Consider the following 19,228-nt stretch of genomic DNA (forward strand, 5'->3'; position numbering starts at 1 on the left):
TTGCTTGCTTTCCACCTTAGTAACTATTTTGGTAACTGGTGATGCTGAAGAATGAGACAAGAGATGGTTCAAGGGCTTGGGTGCTAGTTTGTATGAACAGGAGGCCTGTGTCCAGAGTGGAGTATCAGGGGTGGACAAAGGATGGGGAAATAGGGAAGGTTCAGCACTAGAAAAGATGAGCAGCCCGCTAAATAGAAGTTAAAAAGAAAGTAAACCCACTGCAATCTTGAACTTAAATTTAACTGAAGTTGCAGTTATCCAAAACTTATTTTCAGTGCCTCCCAGCCAGATAATCTGATTTAGGAGACATAGCTTTAAAAATGCTATAATGCCACAAACACCGTAAGGACTGAAGTTAAGTATATATATAGAGTCAGAGACATTACAGCACAGAAAGAGGCCAGTCAGCTCATCAAATCAATGCCAGCTGTCTGTAGAGCTTTCCAGCCAGTCCTATTTCCTGTTCTATCCCATAATCCTGCAAGTATATTTCTCTCAAGTGCCCAACCAATTTCCTTTTGAAAGCATTGATCATCTCTGATTCCACCACCATCACAGGCAGCAAGTTCCAGGTAATTATCACTCGCTGCATTTAAAAAATTCTTCCTTACACCAATCCTGTATCTCCTGTCCAAAACCGTCAATCCCCTAATCCTTGTTCAATCAACTAATTGGAAAAATTTTTCTTTGTGTATTTTATCTAAACCTGTCACAAACTTGTTTTATTCATCCTTTGAAAGGGGACCAAGTTTATTATCCGGTGTATTTGGTACGGTTCTGGTGGGTACGTAGTGACTGCTAAGGTCAATCTGCACCCAGAAGGTTCTGCTGCAAATAGAACAGGAAGCTTCAGGTGACTGTTTTGGATGAGTTGCTGGCTTGGGAGTTCCTTTCCTTGTGGCTTGTCTCTGCCTCTGATGTGTGCTTGCCTTTGAAGGAGGTTGCACCCTTTTTTTAAAATCTGGTTGTGCCAAATGCAGAAACCTTGGTCGAGCTTCTCTCAGGACTTGAAGTCAATATCAATATTCCTAAATGAAGCCTTCACAGTGCTCTTGTAGCACACCCTAGACTCAAGCTTTCCATAGAAGATTTGCTTTTGTAAGTGAGTGTCAAGATTCTGGTTACATGACCAGCCCAACTCAGTTGTGACTCTCAATATGGTGTGGATGCTTAAATTGCCAGCTCAGGCGAGCACCTCAGTATGTGTATTTTGTCCTGCCATCTAATCTTCAGAAACTTCCAAAGGCGGGTCAAGTGAAAGTGGTTGAACTTCTTGGCATGACACTGGTAGACAGTCTGAGTCTCGCATGCGTAGAACAGAGTGGGCAGGACTATTGCTCTATAGACTTTCAGGTTGGTAGCCAGAGTTACTGCTCTTCAGTCCCAGATTGACATTTGAAGTCTGCCAAAGTTTGCATTTGCTTTGGCAATTCATGTGTACATCTTGTTGTCAATATAGACAGCTCAAGAGAGTGTGCTGCTTAGTTAAATGAACTTATCCACTGCTGACAGGTACTGGCCACGGACTGAAACATTGGGTTGAGATAGGGCTTTCCTGGAGCAGGCTGGTACATAACTTCAGTTTTTCTTTTGCTGATTGAAGGCCGAAGTTGTCACATGCATTGAAGAACAAGTCTATGCCCCATTGCCTGACCAGCTCTGAACTGGCAGCTAATGAACAGTCATTGACAAACAGGAAATCGCAAATATGTCCTTGGAGACCTTGGTCTTTGCCTGGAGTTGTCTCAGATTGAGCAGCTTCCTGTCCATGTGATTTCTGATTTTGATGCCAGAATCACTATCATGGAAGACATTGAGGAACATGGGAGATAAAAACACACTGAAGAGGGTTGGAGCAGGCCTGCTAAACTCCATTAGTGACTTGGAATGGATCAGAAGACTCACCATCATCCAGAACACATGCAAGCATATGATCATGGAACTGTGGAACTATTGTAATGAATTTCTCAAGACAGCTGAATTTTTCCATTACCTTCCAAAGGCCCTCACGGCTGACCATCTGAAATGTCTTGGTCAGATCAACAAGTGTAGTGTCGAGATCCATGTTCTGTTCTTGGCATTTCTCCTGGACATGTCTAACTGCAAACACTGTATCAGTGGTTCCACAGCTTTTTCTTAAACCTTTTCTGAAAAAAGACTCTCTGGCAGCAGATCCTGGTCAAGATGTTGCACTAAGTATTTCAGAAGGATTCTGGCAAAGACTTTTGCTGGTACAGAGAGGAGTGAGGTTCCTCTATGATTATCAGAAGATTGGCAATTTCCTTTACGTTTGTACAGGTGGGAATGGAAGCAGGATGGTTCTTTGCTCCCACATAGACTGAATGAGTTCAGTGAGAGTCCTGACCAGGCATTGACCTTCAGTTTTGCAGACCTAGGCAGGGATAGCTTCAGTTCTTGGAGCTTTGCCGTTAGACAATAATTAGATTATGTTCATCGTTTTTAACAACATGGGAGGGTCAAAAGAGCACTTGATGACAATCTATGGCAGCCTGTTGATTGTTTCTATATTGATGAATGAAGTCAATTGAGGATGTGGTTAAAGTGATCTGCCCACCTTTCTAGAATTTGGACTTTTTCTGTGAACTGGGTAGACTCGTCAGCATCAAAGATTGATGATGAACCAGAGGACAGGGGCCTGTAGACAAATTTCAGTGTGGACTTTCTTACTGTCTTTATGATCTGCACATGACTGAAGTTCAGCTGCTTTCTGATTCAGCAAAGTGTCTTGCATCACTTGATGTTTCGGTAGGCATTGTGCTTAAATAGTGATGACTTGTCATTGAGGTAAACTCTGTAGAGGCAATTTTTCTCCTCCATTTGTTTCTGTACTAGCTCATTGTTTTCATCAAATCAATCTTAATGCTTACGAGATCTGGGCCAAGGGCGACTAGAGCAACTCTATATCCCTGAATGTTGCCCAGTCTTCCTCGATGCAGTGAGTGTCCATTTTCACCATACTTATGAGTTTCTCTGAGAGAGATTGCCCATTTGAGCCTTGAGACTTGAGACACTTCTGGACCTTCATACCCTGCATGTATCTAAGATCTTGATGTTTAGCTTTGAAATGATAAGACAGTGGTTAGTCCAGCAGTCAGTGCCATACATGGCTTTCATTTGACACACACCCTGTCTGTCTCGCTGCCTGGTGATGACATAGATAATTAGACACCAATGCATAGAATGGGGCTGAATCCAAGGTGTCTTGTTACAATTAGGGAGACAAAAAACTGTTAGTGATTAAGAGCTCATGCTCTTCATCTTCAGCAAGAGCAGACCTTTGTTGATACAATTGCTCACCCTGTTTTTTCTGATAACCCCTTCCCAACAACTGTGACCTTGCATTGAAGTCACCAAGAATGATTAGCTTGCCTTACTTCGGCACAGTAGCAGTCGAGGAGTGGAGGTCATCATGAAATCCTTGAATTCATCAGGGTTGGTCTGGTAGTGGCATACAGAATGATGAGAGTTGCTTTCCTGTGGCTGTTTAGGGGGAGTTTAAGCACCATCAGATGACCATTAACACCCATGGGAAGACATCTGTGTGTTGTCAAGCTCTACGCATTCCACAGCACAATGCTAACCTGCCTTCAAGGCCGTTGGACCTTAGATTGGTCTCATCTGCCTAGTCCGCCAGAATCAGTCTTCACATGTCAGGATAGAAAATTCCCTAAGTCGCGAAGGCTACCCTCACCTGGTTTGGCCTGCCTGTCAAAGTGGTTTACCAGGGTGTGGCTGCCATCACATGCTAACAACTACCTGAAGCCAGAGGTGAGGTCCTTCACCCACAGTTGGGTGAAGGTGAGAACCATGCAGGACATGCCACTCCAAAGAGTACAGCAAGCTTGCCTGTGAGAGATGCTACCCCTCCCTTCCACCTCCTATTTTGTACATAGCCTTGTGCACCACTATCAGATCTTCCCTCAATCCCCTTTACTCTAAGGAGAACAACAGCTTCTTCAACCTAGCTTTGTAACTTCCCTCATCCCTCAGACCATTCTAGCAAATATCCTCTGCACCCTCTCAAGGACCATCACATCCTTCCTAAAGTGCAGTGACCAGAACTGGAGACAGTAAAGTTGTAGCCGAACCGGAGTTTTATATTTTGCAGTTAAAAGTGGTGTTTAGGTATGTATGATGCTCTGGTAAGCCAGAATTGTGATAAGAAGGAAGTGTCAGAAACCAGGGCCAGGATTTTGCCTTCGTCAGGCGGGCTCGGTGGTGGTGAGCGGGAGTAGCCAGGAAGCCGACCGCCGCCCACGATTGGGGCCCAGCTGTGTGCCCGAAACGCACGCTGCAGTGCTCAGCGCTACCTGGGGGGGTGGGGGTGGGGGGGTGGTGGAGGAGGGTGAGTGGGGAACTTTGTGCATGCGCATGGGTGTGCACAGGAAAAGCTCCCCGAGGCTCCGAGCTGCCTCAGGAAAATGAAGGTTTTGTAAAATTAAAAAGAAAGAATTTTAAAATGTTAAAAACATGTTCCCTCATGTGACTCTGAGCAGGGACATGTTAGGAATTAGTTTCAAAGTTAAATTTTTTTTTAAATGATGGATCGAAACCTCATCCCGCCCATGGATGAGGTTTTACAAAAAATCCAAATCTTGGCCTTTTCGCCAGTGAAAAATTTAATTCAATTAGATTTTTAATGGCCTTAATAGGCCTGTAAATTGTCGGTGGGCACGCTGCTGACTTGCGCGCGCCTGCCAACCAAAATATCACACGAGTGCGCAATGACTTCGGGATGCTCGCCTGACATCATTGCATGTCATTTTGCACTCGTTCGGGTTGGGCATGCGCCCAACCAACGAGCAGTAAATTCTGCCCCAAGAGTATGCACCAGATGCAATTTTTAAAAATTAACTTAAAGGTACGTGACAAAAAAGATCCAAGAAAAACATCCACATAGTTCTTCTGATTCTCACCATTATGCCATTTATAGCTGCCTACCTGATTTCTCCAGGTTTCATCAATCTCCTGACAAAGCTACAATTTGAGATTAGGAGAACCCCTGCAGAAATTTCAGGTAATTATTTTTTTAATATAGAAAATGTCAATGCATTAATTGCAGCATGAATAAAAATCACAATTTTCACATTTGGTTCTGACATGTCCTTCCTATTTCAATGTAATTATCAAAAACTTTTTACATCATTAGCCTTTCAGACTGAACTCCGTAGATTTAATGGAGAAATTCCAGGGTCATGAGGTTATGAGATATCTGTCCATCTGTTATCTGATTTCTCGTTTTGCTGATGAGATTTTATACATAAGGACCTGAGGTTCCTCGGAGTGGCAATCAGCATCAGATTGCCGCTCCAATCCCAGTTTCTTACCTGAAATCCTGTCTCCCCAAACTTCCACCTCAGGCCGGGCAAGATCCGGGTAGTGCAGCACATCCTTGGAGCTGAGTGTCAAGTGCAGCTCTGTTAAAGGGAAGGAAGCCATGCTCCCTTTTTTATGGCACTTGCTGCCATAAAGCAAGTAAATTTGACAGGCCAGGGTGAAGGTAAGCATATAAGGTAAGTGGGTAGGAGTTGGGGAATGGGGAGGGTCGGGGTTGGGGGGGGGTTAATGTGTGGGGCAGGTGGGCCTCGGTGGTGCCAGGCCTCGTGGGTGGGGTCAAGTTGGGTCGAACCTCGGAGGGGCGGGGGGGAGTGGGTTGAGAGTCAGGCTTGGCCGAGGGTGGGGGGGAGCAAAGAGCCCCCGTAGGGGTGGGGTGACCCCTGGGTGTGGGAAAGAGTCCTGTGGTGTGGGTGGAGAGTTGGTGTGGGTCTGAGCAATAGCTACCAGAAGTTAGAAGGGGTTTTAATTCTTCTAACTTCTGGGTAACTATTGGTGTAACCCAGTCAGAACCATCTGAAGTTAACAATTTAAGTTGCATTTTTCTGATGATTCCCAGTGCAGGACAATTGCTCAGGGGAAGTTTGCATCTCTAGGCAATTACCATACAAACCTTACCTGTGAACTTCCAAGAGGGGTTACCCAACGCACCTTTGGGGAGCCCCCCAAAACACGACGCTCCGGAGCTTGGAAGTTACGGCGCTATTCCAATTGGGTGCTGAGATCGCTTCTCTCCCAATTAGAGCATTTACATTTCAAAATAGCGCTGCGTGAAGGTTGTAATTGTGGCATGGGGTTAGGACCTGGAAATTATTCAGGCATCAGGTTTCAGGCCCCTCTTTGAAAATCCTGCCCAATGGGTAAATGGCCTCCTCCTATGCTGCAAGCTTCTATGCTTCTTTCTATGGTCCTGGGCAATGTGTGTTGGTTATGTGATCACGATCACGTTCTTGCCCATTGCCAATAACAATGCATGCAGACCTTCCAGAAGGAACCACTCGAGGACAATCAGATCTGCAAATTCTAGCCTGTGTTTTCCCCTCCTTAACAACTGATGCCAGTTATTGCATCAATATTGCTTCCCCAGCTAAGGTCAATGATAATTTGTCTCTTTATCAAACTCAGATAAAGTTAAGGTTTTGTAATCACTTTACTGGTTAAATTTAAAAAAACTTTAAATTGACTTGAATTTGTTATGCCCTTTATATTTTTAGTAAGAGAATAATATGTTTTAGGAGAAAGGAAACCTGTTTTGATTTAAACTGATGTACACTTTTAATCTGAGTTAGAAAATTATGCTCAGCTAAATATTTTCCAGATGTTTCCTGCAGTTTTTAAACCAGCCCATCCTTGTGAAACAAAGGATGTACAAATAGATTTACAGTGTGACATTGAGACTATTCCAATTATGCAAAACCGATTTGAACATCCACATGAAGACCTCGATTTATGTCGTGATGTTGAATGGGAATCAATACTCTCTAGAAAAATATTCAGTTATTTGAATTCATTTTTGAAAATAAACAGAAATTGGGACATTACATTTTGTTTGAAGTTTTTATAATGTCTATATGAAGTGGAATAAGTGGAAATGTAGGTTTCCTCCCAACTTCCCATTGCATCAATTATATATGACAACTGCTCTTCTCAGATTGGATAAGTGAATTAGATTGTGGATAAGTGAATATTTGTGAAAATTGAAGAACTTCAATTTTACTCCTGTTCACTTCATGCATGAAATATCTCATCACAAATATTGAATGAAGTATAGAAGTATGTGTCAACTATCCCCCAAAAAATCCATATTCAGATTTAATTGTTTTTCAGGCATGATTTTTTGCTTATCAAGAAGAGGATAATTAGTGCAGGAAAGTGCTACAGGTTTTAATTTCAGTCATTCAGTATCAGATCAAGTTCTCTCTGATCAGGGATAGTGCAGTTAGGTGCAAACTAAAGATTATTTCACTTGCCCCACCCACCCCAACCTCTGACACCCCTAAAGTACTACACAGCTCTAACCTCAGATTGGCACTTCCTACTACATCCTCTTGCATCAGTTCAGCATTTTCCATTTACACATGATCCACTTTGCGGCTTCTTGGAGCAAGATTGTCAATTTAAAATACAGTTTTCTGATGTGGTTCAAACTCAGTCTCACATTGGAATATTGCAATCAACATGAAGAAGAGAAGAGGAAACTTTTATCCCATCAGCCTGGTCAAGTGAAATGACAGTATATTAACAACAATGCTAATCAATCAGAAAAGAAAATCTTATTATTCATTGAGTCATTGGCCATTCTAAAGACAGAAACCTTCTGATCAGGTGGTAACTTCTCATTGCTGTAGAAAATACTACAAAACTTTCCGGGGATGAAATTTGTTCTGGACAGCAATGCAAAACAGGCATTAGGAAATCAGCAGCATATTCTACATACATACGAATTAGGAACAGCAGTAGGCTACAAGGCCCTTTGAGCCTGCTCCACCATTCAATGAGATCATGGCCGATCTGATTGTAACCTCAACTCCACACTCCTGCCTACCCCTGATAAACAGAGAGGGGGTGAAGTTTGTACAGAGTGTAGGTGAAAGATTATGTTTCAAATTAAAAATAAATAGGTCTATGATTTAATGTAAATGGAATAAGCCCACAAAGGTAAAGTTCCAGAACAGGTGCCAAAATAATCATCATTATGAAGCACAGAATCATCTAGGTTTGCAACATTGAAGGAGACCATTTGGCCCATTGTTTCTATGCCAGTTCCATGGTATTTTCACAAATTGTTATTTTATTGAGAAACTCAAGTCAAGAATCTTTGTAAAGGATACTGTTAAAATTGGAAGAGATAAATCGATTCATGGCTAGAAAACCTTAAGGTTAGAGCCGCCTGATTATAGAAAAGGATGACTAAGGGAATCAAAGGGTTCTACAGTTTTGAGATACTGAGGAAAGCATTAATTAGAGGGGGAAACAGTCTGATGGATGTTGATTTAAACTGTTTGGATATGGAAGGACTAAGTGTGTGTAGGATACTTAGGGCTGCATCTTCTGGTCGGCGAGCTGGGGTCGGGGCCTGCTTGATGACACGTAAAATGAAGCAGGCCCCGGGCAGGCGTCCTGACATCACCCTGCATCATTTAGATTTTTGGTTTGGTGGGCACGCAGCCAACTCAGCTGCTCGCCCACCGACCTGTCAATGGCCACTTAAGGTCATTAATAAAGTAATTGAATCAATCAATGGACCTGCCCATCCAACCATAAGGTTGGCGGGCAGGCGGGAGCCCAGACGGGCTTCCGAGAAAACATGAAACCTCATCTACAGGTGGGTATTTCATGAGGGCATTAAAATTTGTATTAAGTGTCTAAATAAAAGAGATTGACATGTCCCAGCTCATGTGACAACGGCACATGAGGGGACATGTCAGTAATTTTTTTCTAATCTTTATTCAATGTTTCAAACCTGAGCCGATCTCCGAGGCAGCACTTTGCACTTCCTGGCGGACATCACACTGGGCGGGCCTTAATTGGCCCGCCCACATAAAATGGCGGCTCGCCCCCGACCGGGGGCACTGGTTGGGAACCCGCCCACCTGCGCCCGCTCCCACACATCCCCCCCAACAGGGGGAAAATGTTGCCCTTAGAGTATTTAGAGTTTATGAGGAGAAAATACCACACAAGAATATAGGAAATGCTAGATGAAGAAAAGGCCACATTTGATCACCTTCTACTATACTGGGAGTCACATACTATAATGATACTGAATTAAAGGCTAATTATAGTAATCTGTTTCTACCAATTATTCTCTAACAGAACCAGGCATAATGCAAGGAAAACCCCAGTATGAAGAGTTTTGGGAACCATTGGTCCAATGTCACCTGTTATACCCAAGCATGCTATACTTATCAGGTGACTCAAATTACTCATATACTGAATCTCAAAATGTTATTTCCTGAGAGAAATCCAATTAATTTGCATTGGAGTGAATCGGTGCTAATTTCTTCCACCATCTCCCTCGGGAGTTTAACTCATATATTAACACTCTCTCACTGAAATATTTGCAGATTTTTTTCATCCCCAACATTGGGGGTGTTGGCTTTGGGTGAGAGGCAAAAATTTTAAACATCTCAAACCTGGCACCAGCCCACCCATTTCGAGGTTTAATGGAGATGGAACAATGGGTGACAGGCAACCTGCACATAGGAGGCACGTTGGCCACTTAAATATTATAATGATGCTGACAGCTTCATATTTATCCTGTCTTACAGGTTTAACCCTGGCCGGCTGAGTTTCCCAGGCTTCTGGAAATCCAGCCGCTCAAAGGGGACAAGGCAATTTTGGTAAAAGGCAAGTCCCTGCAATCGGGCCATACTCTGCCATTGGACCCTTCCCATACAAGCAGTTGGACCCCCTCTGGGGTCAGGGATTGGATTCTCCTCCCCACATTCATGCTCCCACTGGTAGCTGCAGACTCCCTATTGTGCACATGCAGCCTGTTCTGGAATGTTCCCCACCCAACAGGGAACCAAGTCTGTCATTGAGGTCGACTCCCTGGTCAGGGTCCTGGGTAAAAGACACACTGTGAAGGCAAAACTCCATACCACGTAGGCCCAGACTCTTCCCCACCATTCACAAAACCAGCCCCAGTCAATATCAGAACAATTGTTTCTGCAGATTAGTTTTGAATTTAACCACTTTCAACTGAAGGGCATGTCCATTAGTTCTACTGCCTGGAAAAGGTGAAATAGATATTAATGGTCCACTTTATCCCTGTAGAATTCTAAAAACAGCATTCATATCAAATCCAACCTTCACTCTCCCGGTAAGAACATACCTTCTTCATAATCTAATCCTACATCCTCTCAATCATTCTGGTTACCCTCATCTTTATCTTTTCAAGAGCTGCATCATCACTTTTGTACTGCAGTGACCAAAACAATATTCTGGGTACAGCCACACCAATAATTTATAAAGTGGCAGGATTACCTCATCAATTCACTATTAATACATCCGAACATCTGCAGATTTGCTTTACTCATTGCTATGAAACATTGGTGTGATAGCTTCAAGTTATTTTCAGCCAGAACCCCCCAGGCTTCTTCCATCTTCCATGCACATTATTGTCTTTCCATTTAAGTAATAATCCTTTCTTGGATATTTTGTCCCAACATGAAGCACTTTGCATTTCTCTACATTGACTTTCACCTTCCACCTGTCAATTAATTACCAATTATCCTGTTCAACTTTGAACTTTACCACCTTCATTAGCCTAAACACAGTAACATTAACAAAGGAAAGCCAAAAAAGTTGCGACTGAAAGTGTGCAATCTTAATATGGGGCAAAATGTTTTCCCGGGCTGGGCTGGAGCGGGCGTGGACGGGCGCGCAGCCAATCGCTGCCCTTGATCGGCTGTGCACCGCCATTTTACGTGGGCGGGCCAATTAAGGCCCGCCTAGCGTGACGCATTCCCAGAAGCACTGAACGCTCCCTGTGTGGGCCGGGGGAGGAGGGAGAGTCAGGGACTGCACACTTTCACGCATGTGCGCGAAAAAGCACAAAAATCTCCCTGAGGCACAGAGTTGCCTCAGGTAGATTAAGTTGGTAATGAAAAATTGAAATAAAGGAAAAAAAAATATTCGGACATGTCCCCTCATGTGTAAGTGTCACATGAGCTGGGACATGTCAATGAATTTTAATAAAATTTTTAATACATTTAAAAGCCCTTCATGGAAATTCATCCTGACTGTGGATAATGTTCCATGAAAAATGGGCCCTTCGCCTGCCTGCCAACCTTAACAGGGCAGCCCTGTTAATTATTTAAATTGATATTTAAATTGCCTCAATAGGCCTTTGACAGTTCAGCGGGCGCGCAGCCGACTCCAGTGCGCGCCTGCCGAACTGAAGATCTGAATGACACTTAGTGACGTCGGGACTCACGCCCAACATCACCGCGCGTCATGTTACGCATCGGTGAGCAGGGCCCAACGCCGCACACCGATCAGAAGATTCAGGCCATGGGTTTTGTTTACATTGTGAATTTATTTAAATTTAAAGCCCATCAATGGAGATGATATTAACTCCATCTCAAAAGTTGTATAGATTGTATGATTCCTGCTAAAAAGTTATTGCAATACTTTGTTATGACCCCAGTTAGAGGCTAATAACTTTAAAAAATCATCCAAAATCCCAGTTACTTATTGAAAGAGTTAAGCTACAGGATTCCTCCGTTTAAATAGAAAAGAATTTACTGTACAAGAGTTAAACAAAGTACACAATAAATATTATCTTAGGCACTCTACTATACTCCAAAACCCAGAAGCAACATTGGCTAAGCATGAATTACCACATGCAAATTGTGGTTGATTATAAACTTAAACTGCACATGAATTGGCAGATACAACTAAAACAGATCTTACAAATTGGCTCAGCAGTTTGCTCAGTGTTTAGGTCATCAAACTCAGTCCATAGGCCTTCAAAATTCTGTCTTCCTGAAGAAGAATTTCAACTCCTCTCCTTTCAGGAGCTAGTCTGATCCCCAGCCAACAGTTGTGCACAACCAATCCGAGTTCCACAGGCATGTATTCACCAAAAAATGGCACACATCTGCAGACCGTCCTCAACTCAGTTTGGATGGTGCAGATCCACCAATGTTATCTTCAAGCACCGGAAACAGCTGCAGCAACTGTGCATTTGCTTATTCTTAGCATCTGAATCAAGCCTCTGTCTTCTTGAGCCTGCCTGTACTGCACCACTGGACTCCATCAACTTCTACCGACCTTGCATTGATCTGTGTTCTTATATATGATTGAACCAACTTCAGTCTCCTTAGAAGTTCTGGTTTCCAATCTCAGGGCAGAATTGTCCAGTCCTGTTGGCGGTGGGCATGAGTGAACAATATGGCAAGAAGGCCAAAAATCAGTTTTACGCCTTCATGAAACCAGTTTGTGATTGTTCGCTACACTCATCAATGACGGGCCACGTTTCCCACCGCCGCATGCTGGGAACCTAATTTCAATAATTTAGGATCCATTATAAGCCCTGCTTGCTGGAATCATACCCTCCAAGCTGGATTATCTGGGCACGCCACTGTGATTGTACGCTGAGGTGTTTCACAATTATACATAAGCGACGTGTAGTTGGCAAGCTGCACTTTGCTCAGGACCTCAAGGTTTGTTTGTCTACCTTGCTTCGGGCAGCACTCATGGTCATCAGCGCCAGGTTTTGCAGGCAGCACCACATCACTTTTAGGGGGGGCTCAGGGGCAGGTCTCTACTTACCAGACCAGCCATAAGGCAAGGATGGCTTTTCAATGGCTGCAGGGCTAAGGTTTGCTTGGGGAAGGTGGTGAAGTGGCCGCAGGCAAGAGAAGAGGCTGAAGAGTGAGGGCTGTACTGGGGAAGGGGTGTTTGGGGGCACATGTTTATCTGTGCAAGTGGCCTCAAGATTGTGAGGGCTGAGGAGGCAGTTTCCAGAGGAGATGAGGCCAGATGGAGATGTGAGGGTTTGCAGAAAGTGAGTGGTGATGTCCCTTGAGCTGGCAGTGAGTGAGATGCCAGTGAATGTGTGATGGCCTTGTAAGCGTGTGAGTTTAGAGTGATGAGATGGTTGCCTTACCCTGGCAGCACTAATGGGATCATTCATCCTCTTTCTGCACTGGATGGCCAACCTCTCCAGTGCAGCGTTGTCACTGACCAGGTTGGAGTGGTGGAAGTGCTGGACTTCCTGTGGCCAGAATGGGGTAGAGGACATCACGGTGGGCCTCCAAAAGGCGTTCCAGTGACTGGTCACTGAACTCCTCTTGGCTTTCAGGACCATGTCTTCACTGGAGCAGTCCTGGGCTGCAAGCATTGGAGAAATGTGCATGTGGCTGCAGTTTAAATATGGCTCCCTGTGTAAGAAAGTGATGAGGTAATGGCCATTAGGAGGCACCAGTGAGATGGCGTGTTTCCTGTGGCTGCATAATTAATGAGGCTGGAATGGGACAATACAGCCGGTGGGTAAAACAACTTTTTTCCCCGCCTGCAACCACACTGAGTGCAAATCTGGGATGATTCCACCCTTTGTTTCAGTTTTTGTTTCCTTAGAAACTTGGATGGTCAGTTTCCTTTCTGTGTTTCCCATTTTCAGTTTCACTTTACAGTCTGTCTCAAAAAAATACAAGCTTTGACCACAGATTCCATCACAACTTCCATAGATGTGAGATATGAATCTTCTGCAAAAGTAAAAAGTCTATTATCATGTTGACAATTAATTTACCAGTGAGGAGGGAGTGTCTTACAATCAGGCTAACTTGGGCTTTCTAAATTAAATTTGTTTCTAAATTTGGAATTTCTATTGAAGACAAGATTTTTAAAAAACTAAAGCAAATAGACTGCAATCTTGACAGTGCTCCTGGCTGCTTGGTCTATGGTGGTCGAGATGCAAACTGTTCATTTCACTAAATATTTACTGTATCAAAATTGACATTTATGGTTTGGCAGTATTCCATAATCACAATTTCAGTCTTGAGATTAGAGGACTTTAATGTTAAATAAAAGAAAAAAGAGAATGTGATTTTATATGGTGCCTTAATCTCAGACATCCCAGCATGCTTCCCATCCAATGAATAACTTGTTTTGGATCAAAATTCATGGGAGAAATCTGCTGTCAATTTACATCTTTCACGGTGCTGAATTTAAATCCTTTTCAGTGTGTCAGCTGCTGCATTATGCATGTTGAAGCCTGCATTCTCTTGCTTTATTCAGAGGGATGAGAAACCATCTGTACTGCTGAATAAACAGAATCTGGTTTTGGAGCACAAACCTTTTATATCTGTGTAACAGACCTGGACTGGATGGAACATTAGTGTGCCGACATCTCCACACCACAGGGTTGATCTTGTGAGGACCCACACCACTGACAGGGACTTGCAGTAGAGTCATCACATACCAGAAAATCGTAGCTGCCCTGCCGGTGCTTTTCTGATATACACTGGCTGCTTTAGAAGCCTGGCAACAATGTTCTTTTAATGGAGGCATTCAAATGTGTTTCAAGACCCACTCTTGGATGTAATCTTTCTGTGCAGTCCTTAAAAATTATGGAGCTCACTTCCACTGTAGGTAGGTTGACCATTTTAATCTTTTTCAAGAAAAGGAAACCTGCGCTGATCCATGTAATATTTGTTGGGCTCAGCCAAGGGCTATTTAGGTCAAGATTGCCTTGGCTTAGTTGGTAACACTCTCACTTCTGCATCAAATAAGGATGGGTTCTAAGCCCTGGTATGCATTTCAGCACGTAATGTACGGTAATACTTCAATACAGTACTGAGAGGGTGCTGCACTGTTGGAGAAGTTGAGGCAGTTTTTGTTTCATTATCATCTCCTTTACACCTAAAAACTGGGAGCTAATAGGACAAAAACTGCAATGAGAGTTAACCTGTTGATTGTCTGCCCATTCTGATCTTTGGGTGGACCTCTCACTGGAAACAGGGCAGATGTGCAACCTAATGTCAAACAACACAGTTAAGGCCCTTATGCCACTTCTATCTCTGCCCATATTGACACACCCAGTTCCTCAATGTGCCTACAAATCATAGACAGTACAAGGTGGAAGATTGCAATTTAAAGAGAATCTCAGATGTAGTAAGGAAAAGCTAAAATCAAAATTGGCACACATCTTTACCACAACAATTTGTGCATTTTGAGTCTTAAAGGCTCCTAAGTACTTAAACAGGAAAAGTGGCTCAACCATGGATTACAAAAGAAATTAGGGATAGTATTAGATCAGAAGAGGAGACATATAAAATTGCCAGAAAAAGCAGCAAGCCTGAGGATTGAGAGCAGTTTAGAGTTCAGCAAAAGTGGACAAAAAGATTAATCAAGAAGGGAAAAATGGAGTATGAGAGTAAACTTACAGGGAACATAAGAACTGACTGTAAAAGCTTCTATAAATATGTGAAGAGAAAAAAATTAGCAAAGACAAATGTAGGTCCCTTACAGTCAGAAACGGGGGAAGTTATAATGGGGAACAAAGGAATGGCAGAAGAATTGACCACATATTTTGGTTCTGTTTTCACAAAAGAGGACACAAATCATTTCCCAGAAATGTTAGGGAACCAAGGGTCTAGTGAGAGGAAGGAATTGAAGAAAATCAGTATCAGTAAAAAAATGGTGCTAGAGAAATTAATGGGGTTAAAGGCTGAAACATCCCCAGGGCCTGATAATCAACATCCCAGAATACTAAAGGAAGTGGCCCTGGGAATATTGGATGCATTGGTGGTCATCTTCCAAAATTCTGTAGACTCTGGAGCAGTTCCTACAGATTGGAGGGTGCAAAATGTAACCCCACTATTTAGAAAAGGAAGGAGAGAAAAAAACAGAGTTACAGACCAGTTAGCCTAACATCAGTAGTGGGGAAAATGTTACAGGCTATTATAAAAGACGTGGTAACAGAAAACTTGGAAAACATTAACATGATTAGACAAAGTCAGCATGGGTTTATGAAAGGGGAATCATGCTTAACTAATCTACTGGAGTTTTTTGAGCATGTAACTAGTAGAATAGATAAGACTGAACCACTGGATATGGTGTATTTGGATTTGAAGAAGGTTTTTGATAGGGCCCCACCCCACATAAGAGGCTAGTGGGAAAAATTAAAGCACATGGGATTGGGGGCAATATACTGGCTTGGATTGAGAATTGGTTGACAGACCGGAAACAGAGTGGAAATAAATGGGTCTTTTTCTGGATGGCAGGCGGTGACTCGTGGTGTACCGCAGGGATCAGTGCTTGGGCCCCAGCTATTCACGATATATATAAATGACTTGGATGAGGAAACCAAATGCAATATTTCCAAGTTTTCTCACAACACAAAACTGGGTGGGATTATGTGTTCTGAGGAGGATGCAAGGAGGCTTCTGGGCGCTTTAGACGAGTTGTGTGTGTGGGCAAACACATGGCAGATGCACGTGGATAAATGTGAAGTTATATGCTTCGGTGTGAAAACAGAAAGGCAGAGTATTACTTAAATGGTGATATATTGAGAAATGTGGATGTACAAAGGGATCTGGGTGTCCTTATACACCAGTCAGTGAAAGTAAACAGGCAGGTGCAGCAAGAAATTAGGGAGGCAAATGGTATGTTGGCCTTCATTGCAAGAGGATTTGAGTTCAGAAGTAGGGATGTCTTACTGCAGTTATACAAGGCCTTGGTGAGAACACACCTAGAGTATTGCGTGCAGTTTTGGTCTCCCTACCTAAGAAAGGATATACTTGCCATAGAGGGAGTGCAGCGAAGATATACTAGGCTGATACCGGGGATGGCAGACTGTCGTATGAGGAGAGATTGGTTTGACTGGGCCTGTATTCACTAGAGTTTAGAAGAATGAGAGGGGATCTGATTGAAATGTATAAAATTCTAACAGGGCTAGACAGTCTGGATGCAGGGAGGATGTTTCCCTTGGTTGGGAATCTAGAACCAGGGGCCACAGTCTCAGGATACGGGGCAGGCCATTTAGGAATGAGATGAGGGAAAATTTCTTCACTCAGAGGGTGATCAACCTATGGAATTCTCTACCACAGGAGGCTGTGGAGGCCAGGTCACTGAATATATTCAAGAAAGAAATTGATAATGTTTTGGATATTAGGGGCATTAAGGGGTATGGAGAGAAAGCAGGAATATGGCGTTGAGATAGAGGATCAGCCATGATCATATTGAATGGCAGAGCAGGCTCGAAGGGCCGAATGGCCTACTCCAGCTCCTAGTTTCTATGTTTCTACCTCACTGCTTAAACCACTGCATGGATTTTCCCTGCCACTATAGACCACTGTTCCCTTTCAGTACTGATGCTCCCACCCTCCCCTTTAAGGTGTCGGCTCATTAAGATTGGCAAGCCTGCCAGATTTACCATGTTCCCAAATGGTGAACAGCCTGCAAAGAATGTTGGCACCTGGCTGATTCAACCTGCCGCCAAATGTATTGATTGGACATGAAACCAAGGTATCATCTGGCTGTTCAGGTGCACAAAAAAGTTCCTGTGTCACAATTAAGAAGAGGAGGAGGGAGTTTTCCCTGTGTCCTGGTCAACATTCGTTCCTATAGCAACATTCTCAAAAATACATTATCCAGTCATTCATATATTTGCTGATTGTAAAACTTAGCTGTGTGCAAATTGGCTGCCACATATGCTTATCTCACAGTACATGATGAGACTCCGTGTGGAATACATGTTCTGCCTTAAGTGCTTTGTGCTAGACTTTCAGCCTATACTTTAATGCCAGAACCCAATGCATATTATTAGTTGATGCTTTTTAAAAGATAGAAAATTGCCTTCATTGTGTCCTTTACGTGCGTGATGCAGTTGAGGCACAGGGCGGAGACCCGGAATTCATCCGGATGTTTGGTTCCTGATTCCACTTTGAAAATCCATCCCTAATCTCCTAAAGCTTTTGTAATCTACGTGTGAACTAGACTGTTGTGCAGCTAGCCTTATGAGTTAGGTCTGTACACAATTAAGTTGAAACCGGCTTTGATCTGAGGCAACATACATTTAATTTCTGATCAGCGTTTCATGGAGGCCTTTATGATGTTTTAGTTTAATATCATGAAACTTTGTGCTGTTGTTGTTTTGATGACTACTGATTGATAAATTGTTTTCAAATAAATTAGAAGTATATATTTTTATGGTCAGTAATTTTGCTTGAAACTTTGGGATTTTCCCAAGTGCTTAAGCAGTCTCTGTAAGAAACTGCATTATGAAGGAAACATACCATGAAGGAACATTTGAAAGAATCTCACAAGTATTTGTTTTTAACTGGAGAAAATCTGAAGTTTAAAATGGTAAATTTACACTATGTTGGCTGTTTCTAAATCTTTTATATATATGTTTATTGTGCTTTATAAGATGATTAAGATTTTTGCTGTTGTCAATTGTTAATTATGAATAAGCTTATTAAGTTTAATCTTTATGAAGCTGGTATGATATCATTGGTCTTTTGAGAGGGTGAAGATATATTGGGAAACCTACATAAGTTCCTCCATGGGGGCCAGTTGAATATTCAGCTAGAGTTTGATGCAGAATGACACAAGCAGTGTGTGTTCAATCCCTGTTCTGGCTGTGGTAGTTCATAAAGGTCAGCATCCTCACCTTGTCCATTCTTGGTGGTGCCCTTCAAGCTGTATAAGACCAATTGTCTCTCTCTCTCTCCAATGGAGACAGATACCTATGGTTCTTTGTGGAGGTTTATTCCCTTAAATAAACTCCCGTAATCAAATTACAGAAGTTGGTAGACTTCGGCTCTACTGTACTTCCTTCTGCAAGCTAGTTTAAGTTTGTAAGGGAAACAGATTGCTGCTGGGAACTAATGTACAGCTGGTTGAGCAAGAACGTCGGGCATCTTATTTAAAGTCCAGCTGCATGCACACCTCTCAGTGCTTCCAACCCACGACTGCTGCAAAGAAAACATGGCCCTGAAAGGAAAAAAGACGCGTCCCTCGAGCACCTTTTGGATGCACGGCTCACCATGATGTCCTCTACCACCACTCTGGCTGCAGAATGGGCAGCAACCTCACTAATCAGCTTGGGAGATGGTGGCAGTGGTGGTCATGCCAATGCCCTGCTAAAGAGGACAGCCACCCAGTGCCGCTACAGGATGAGTGGTCTCATCCAATCCGCCAAGTTAATTCACTCTCAACTCTTACATTCACAAATTCTTCACATATCCACAGGAATCTCACACCTCAAGGAACAACACCACTAACTCTCACATACACCCTCACATCTCCATCAGGCTCATACCCTCTAAAGCTCGCGTTATCATCCTATCCATGGCTCCGCTCACCACACAAACATTCCAAGCAGTGTCATGTGTTCTGATCACACTCTCTCCATCTGCTT

Source organism: Cetorhinus maximus, chromosome 20 (assembly GCF_964194155.1).
Source record: "Cetorhinus maximus chromosome 20, sCetMax3.hap1.1, whole genome shotgun sequence".
Classification (NCBI taxonomy): Eukaryota; Metazoa; Chordata; class Chondrichthyes; order Lamniformes; family Cetorhinidae; genus Cetorhinus; species Cetorhinus maximus.